Raw genomic sequence first — 6,858 nt, 5'->3', positions numbered from 1 at the left:
GCCCGGGTATCAGCGGAAGCATACCCGATACATGCACAGACCCGCCATACACCTGCAGTATATAAGGCGTCTACTAGAACCATGCTAGAAAAGAAACAATCAACAGAGAGTCTAGCCTAGTATCCGAGCATAGAATGTACCAATTGTACTAAAAGCTGAAACATAACCAATATAAACTCCACTAGCATGAACAGGAAGTAAAGGTACAAACTGTGAAACACAACTCTCTATGATTGATATACATCACAAGCTCACCAAAAGAACTATATATACACATGTGGTAGTCTCTCTATACACTGGTACATATCACCCTCATCGACAAATCTCAAAATAGCGAGGATCACCTAGCAGGACTCCAAGCTACACCTAGCTAGACACGACTCCCTTACCGCGATCCCTAGCCGCTCCTGTAGTGAATGACTTTGTAAAAGCAACAACAAAGAGGGCACGAGAACTATTAAACAATAGTTCCTAGTGGGTAAGTCGCCGACCTCAGCAAATTACACCACTAGGTTCATAATGAACTAAAAGGAAAAGTAAGTACAGCTACTACATGATAGAAATAACAATGATAATAAGCAATGAACATGTAACTGTAATCTCAAATGCAACAACTAACTTGTAGCAGGTAAAGTAACAACTTTACATATTAACATGTCATGTCATCTTGTAACTGTACACTATCTAGTAGTGACCATTCTATTAATACCATTCGGTAACTTTGTTTAACTCATAAGGATCTACACAAAATAGTTCGGCTTGCGCCGCGCTTAATGGCCCCGTGGTAGTATACACTCCCCACGGCAATCCACTTCGGCACTTAATCCCGCACGGGCGAGCAATCTATTACGTAGGCCAACTCCGGAGTGCCGGCTTGTGGGGAGCGACCCTCACAAACATGTGCGAATGAGCACAATGACAAGCAAGCATGATCCATAGTCCAAAAGTCCTCGGCCATCATGTCTCAAATATGAAAAGTCCTCTACCGACCTATCGGTCGGAATCTAAATACAATGTAAAATGCTAGTGTCAACTAGATTATACAACCATATGAAATTGATGCTAATTTACACATGCCATTTGCATTGGTAACTTGTCTATACAAATATACTATTTATCAGGTCATAGATTTAATGTCTTTGTTCTCTACTTCATTGAAGTATGATAAAGTCATCTAATAGAATTACTTCTATTCTATCAACCAATCCTTTTATAAAGCTACCAGCTTATGAATATCAAGTCTAACTCATTGTTAATGCATCTATATTGAGCATTAACTATATATGTGTAATACACTGAACTTTTGCAAATGGCGAAGTTCGAGTGTGTGGAATGGTGTGTGGATCACTCCTACATGTTCTAAAAGGTTAGAACAAGTGTTTGGACAAGTTTGAGAGTGATTGGAATGCAAAATATAAGAAAATGCATTGACCTGCGAAATTTCAGCATTTTCTGCTTGCTGTACCGGTACAGCCATTACCTTGTACCGGTACAAGCTGGCAGATTCGTGATAGCAGGGCCAAATTGGTCATTTCACATCTTGTGCCCACCTATTTGATCCCAGCACGACTCTTGGAGCTTGCTGGAGTGTGCTAGAGCCCAGAGAAGCAACCTTACATCATTTTCTCTCTCTCTCTCTAGGGTTTTTCTCTCTCTACAAAGAATTCGCCGATCTCGCTCGTTTTCGTCGTCGTGCGCGTTCTTCGCTGGTTGCGAGCGTCGCAGCACCTTTGTGCACTTGCAAGAGAGCGTTTTGGAAGGATTTTCGCAGCCCTGGACCAGTGGGGTGCTGGTTGAAAGCTTGAGAAGGTAAACGACTCGATTTTCTCCTTTATCAACGTTCTAGTAGTCGTTTACGTGTTGCGTTTGAGTTATTGCTTCTAGTTGCTTTAACCTGAGATTTCAGCAATTAAAGTTGGATTAATTAGCTGTGAATTAACCTCCTTAGACCAGGGTTAAGCTACTTTGAAGCTTAATGGAGATATTTAGCCATTTATGAAGCTATTATGGAACGAAATGCTATTGTTTGAGCGAACTAATGCAAATTGGGGATTTTCCTTCGTAGCAGGTCTTCGAGCTTCGTTGAGCTGAATTTGTACCCTTAGAAGCTGGTTAGGAAGCTGCTCTAACCTAGGGTAAGCTAGAACTTCAGTTAGAAAACTGAAATCGCAAGTTTCCGGCTATATTTATTAATAGTCAATGATTTTGACGCCGTTTTGATATTGTTCGCAGCGAGAAGGTATTTGACCCTTGGATCGCCTTCGTTTGGCATTGGAGGGCCTTCCGGAAGCTTAACGTGAGGTAATGAACTAAACCAAAACATGGAATTGATGGAATTGAGCTTCCACTTTGTATCTATTAGGAATTTTGCCGAAATTGGAATTATAAGTAATCGGCTCGGTGCGGTTTTGTTACCTTGTTTTCAGCAGGTTTGGGACTTTGTTGAGCTGATTCTTGGGACGTCTTGTGACTGCTTTGAGCATAGTACGAGGTGGGTCGGACCTAACCAGAGCAAGTGAAGCTCCTCTATGTTCTATATGTCACTATAGAGAATTGATATACTTGTGTGTTATTGTCACTATGTAGTTACTAAAGGATTGGGGACATCCGTGTGATTAAGCTTAGCATAATGGAAATAGAACCTCTATGAAGTAGAGAGCACTCATGCATAAGTGTCTTTATGCTTATATTTATGTTTATATTTAGTTAAGTTAACTAATGGACATAATGATGATGATTTTGGAAAGTAGAGAACCATGACATGCTTTATGCCTCCATGATAGTGGAAAGATTCTAATGCCATATGTAAATTAGCATTACCCCTGTATGCTTACTAAACTAGTGGATTCTAGTTGTTGTTAATATTTGTTATACTGAAATGTCGATCAAAGGATCGAGAACGAGAATATTGTGAACTAAAACATGATAATTGAGACATGTTGGACTGTGGACCTTGCTTGCTTGCCATCGTGCTCATTCGCACACGCTTGTGAGGGTAGCTCCCTACAAGCCGGCACTCCGGAGTTGGCCTACGCGACAGTTGCTCGCCCGTGCGGGATTGGGTGCCGAAGTGGATTGCCGTGGGGAGTGTATACTACCACGGGGCCATTAGGCGCGGCGCAAGCTGGACTACCTTGAGTAGATCCCTGTGAATGAAAGGAAAGTGCTAAAGGAAATTGGACAGTAATGAATGATTACCAGTTACAGTGTACAGTAGTTACTTACACACTTATGCTATGTTTATGCTTATAGTAGTAGCCATGCTTCTATCATTCAGTTGATTCATTACTGTTGATGCTATGATCACATGTTGTTTACATGTTCATTATTTGTTAACATTGGCTTATGAATTGTTAGCATTGAAAATATATCATGCAAATTACTGCTTTTATTTCCATTCTGTACATCTTGAGCCTAGTGGTGTAATTCGCCGAGGCTGGCGGCTTACCCACTGGGAACTATTGTTAATAGTTCTCACGCCCTTTTGGTGGTTGTTTTTACAGAGCCTGTTACAGGAGAGGCTAGGGATCGTGGCAAGGGAGTCGCGCCTAGCTAGGGACTACTAGGAGCGTGCTAGTCGATCACCTTGCTACTCGGGCTACGGCCGAGGGTGATGTCCATATATATATAGAGAGACCACCATTGTATCTATTCTTTTTGTACACCCGTGATGTATATTTACTTTCGGGGTTGAGATTATAGTAGTGTTACTTCTCCTTTTTGCTGAGATCATGGTTTGTATACACTTTGTATTTTGACTCGGATTGGATACTCGTTGTATATCGACTTGTACTTTGCTCTGATATCAGGATAGGACTCTCTTGTTTTACTTCCTATCGACTTGCTTCTCGTAGACGCCTTATATACTGCAGGTGTATGGCGGGTCTGTGCACGTGCCGGATATGCTTCCGCTGGTACCCGGGCGTGACAATATGCTGTACAAGATATTTGCCCCCGATTCTCTACTTAAAAGAGATCTATTTTAGTCATACAAAGCAAGTATGCTCATTGTATTAAATACTCTTCACTTAGTAATCTATTGTCATAGTTACACATAACTAGCAATTCTATAGTATCATAAAGAATATAGGGGGAATCCACTTATTCCGGTGAGGTCAAACCCACCAAGTAGTCGATGACTCTTGTCGACCCTATGAACGAGGGCAATCCGCAACTTCTGAGTACCCTAATAATCAAATTGAAAATCAGCTAAGAGCTGAATTTATATACCCATGTTACAACCTACATAGTTACTAAGTATAGGCTAGAATCTCACCTAGGTTTAGATCAAGGCTAAACCTCCACTCCAACCCAAGTTGAAGCACCCCAAATCAGCTCACAAGAGTACCAATATTCAGCTCAAAGTGATTAATAAACCTGCTGTGAACATAGTTCCAAAACTGCATCACTACCTCACCAATAGACCTAATATAGCATAAACATAAGGCAAGTGGTGAGCTAATCACTTTCTCCAAACTTCAATCCAGCTTTTCCTTAGCTCAGGGTCGAAGAATCACTTCCAAACTCTGCTTCAAAATTCACCAAAACCTAGCTGCAGGGTTCACATCCTCTGCTGCGAACCTGCTGCGAACCACTACTAAAATCAGCATTAATACTCTCACTACCATGCCCAAACAAGGAAGAAAGTAAGTAGTTTACCTTCTTAGACCATTAACTCAGCTCCAACTGAGTTAGGGTACAACAAAATACCCTGCTACAGCTACTAATCCTCCCTCTCAACCAGCTGGGAACAAAGAACCCAAAATCAAAACTCAACTCTACTATTAGAACATCAAACTAGTGAGTAGCTGGGTTAATTACCTTATCAAGCCTCCATTCAGCTACTTGCTTTGCCAGGGCTGCGAAACACTTCCCAAACACCTTCTTCACCCTTCTACAATAGCTCCAAGGTCTCCCAAGACAGCTAGCATCAAAGAAGGAGAAGAAAAAATAGGCTAAAACCCTTAATTCTAGTTAGAGAGAGAAAAACCCTAGAGAGANGTGGGGGGGGCGGGGGCGTTTGGCGTTGAAAAGAGATTTAAGGGAGAAAAAATGACTAATATTGAAGAGAAAAATAAGTAACATATAAATTAAATAGCACATTGGTTACATGTCATTGAATAAAGAGGAGGGGAGGGGAAGAGCTAAGAATAAATATGAGTTCAAAAAAAGGGCTAGTGAGGTTGAAAGAAAACTTGCCACGTGGCAAAAAATATTAGGAATTCATATAGTTAATAGATAACTAACTAACTAACAGTATCATTAAGTTTGATAAGATTTTTAACTTATCTAAATATAAAAATTCAAATACAAAAAATAGAAGCTTACATAGTTTGAGGACTCTCTCTTTTGAACTATCCAATAGTTGAGGGGGTCCCTACGAATTTTTATTAAAAAGTAATTAAAGGTGTTCGTGGACCGGCTCGGGTCTGGATAGTTGATATACTGTATCCGTACTCTAAAAAAATGATTAGGAAAAATATATATATCCTACCCATTTAATTTCGGGTCGGGTTCGGGTCTGGGTACTTAAATTACCAATATACCCGTCGGACCTATTTAAGCGGGTCTGGGTAGTGACTACCCATATACTATTCCTTTAAGATCGGATACTTGTCAGGTCTAAATCGGGTACGGGTACCCGTATACATATATTTTTTTTATAAACTTTATTAAATAGTATGTGGACAAACTAATCTCCCCCTGTAAAGAGAATATAAGTTATAATAATTACTAATATTACATACTAACATTAAAAAAAGGAAAAAATAAAGAGGAATTTAAAAGTTTACTAAATAGAATATTCATTAAAAAAATGCTAAATTACAAAAAACCCCCCTATCAAAGCTCGCTTTTTCACTTTCTCTCCCTGTCATTTAAAAACATACACTTTGCCTCCTTGTAAAATAAAAAATATGCACAGGGGCGGTATGGTGTGAAAAATGACTATTTTGCCATTCGCTATTTTCGTCTTCTCCCTCATTCTCCTCATCCGCGGACTCGATCGGCTGCGGTTTGCCCCTCGATCGGCCACGATTTCTCTCCATTTTCTTCTCCACATGCTCCCCTTCTCCTCCTACACCCTCGTCGCCCCTCGATTTTGGCGACAGTACGGAGGAAATCGAGGTGGGTGTAGATGGAGAGGTGGCAACGGCAACAAGGGCGAAGTCGAGGCGGCGAAGGAGGGCGAGGGGGTGGTTGTGGGCGCAAACGGAGATGTGGGCGAGGGCGAGGCAGTGGAGGAGGGCGAGGCGGCGAGGCAGAGGAAGTGAAGCAAGAGGGAAGAGGGCGGAGGGGTATTTTTGGCATAAAAAAAATATTTTATAACAGAACCCTAACGGATCGCTAACGGCAGGGGGTGAAGTGCACATTTTTCATTTTACAAGGGGGTAAAGTGTAGGTTTTTAAATGACAGCGGGGAAAAGTGAAAAAGCGGATTTTAACAGGAGGGTTTTCTGTAATTTAGCCTTAAAAAAAATTAGGCTGTCGACTATGATTGGAGAAGGGATTTGGAAAAAACTTACTTGTGCCATGCCTATGAGAAGTAATATCGCTAATGATGACAACGATGAAAATATTATTTCATAAAAAACTCTTAGCTACCATTTGGTTCGGGATTAGGCCCCAGGAATAGGGTTGGGATTAACTTAATCCCACCATTTGGTTCGGGGTTAGGCCCCAGGAATAGGGGTTGGATTAACTTAATCCCACCCCTATTTAATTTTTTAATATAAATATAAATTTAATTTTAAAATTTAAAATTTTAAAAATTTATATATTTTAATTTTAAAATTAATATTTATTTTTTAAAATTTTAAATTTTAAATTGTTATTTTTTAATTATTTAAATTTTTAAAT

General features: G+C 40.2%; 2 long non-coding RNA genes across 3 annotated transcripts; one reads left to right on the top strand and one right to left on the bottom strand.

The window, feature by feature from the left end:
• The first annotated feature begins 1,773 nt into the window (after positions 1-1,773).
• LOC109706070 lies at positions 1,774-3,557 on the top strand. Of its 2 annotated transcripts, none has more exons than XR_002215046.1 (5): positions 1,774-1,809; positions 2,066-2,135; positions 2,233-2,301; positions 2,430-2,491; positions 3,504-3,557. It is a non-coding gene; the product is annotated as an uncharacterized LOC109706070 (long non-coding RNA). The 2 variants fall into 2 exon arrangements; XR_002215045.1 differs by having other exon boundaries at positions 1,776-1,809; positions 2,069-2,135.
• Positions 3,558-4,235: 678 nt separating this feature from the next.
• LOC109706066 lies at positions 4,236-4,871 on the bottom strand. The gene is made up of 3 exons (XR_002215042.1): positions 4,822-4,871; positions 4,660-4,744; positions 4,236-4,584 (listed from the first exon to the last, which is right to left on the bottom strand). It is a non-coding gene; the product is annotated as an uncharacterized LOC109706066 (long non-coding RNA).
• Positions 4,872-6,858: the final 1,987 nt, after the last annotated feature.

This window comes from Ananas comosus, unplaced genomic scaffold, assembly GCF_001540865.1.
Source record: "Ananas comosus cultivar F153 unplaced genomic scaffold, ASM154086v1, whole genome shotgun sequence".
Classification (NCBI taxonomy): Eukaryota; Viridiplantae; Streptophyta; class Magnoliopsida; order Poales; family Bromeliaceae; genus Ananas; species Ananas comosus.
This window is presented reverse-complemented; position numbering and strand designations above follow the sequence as displayed.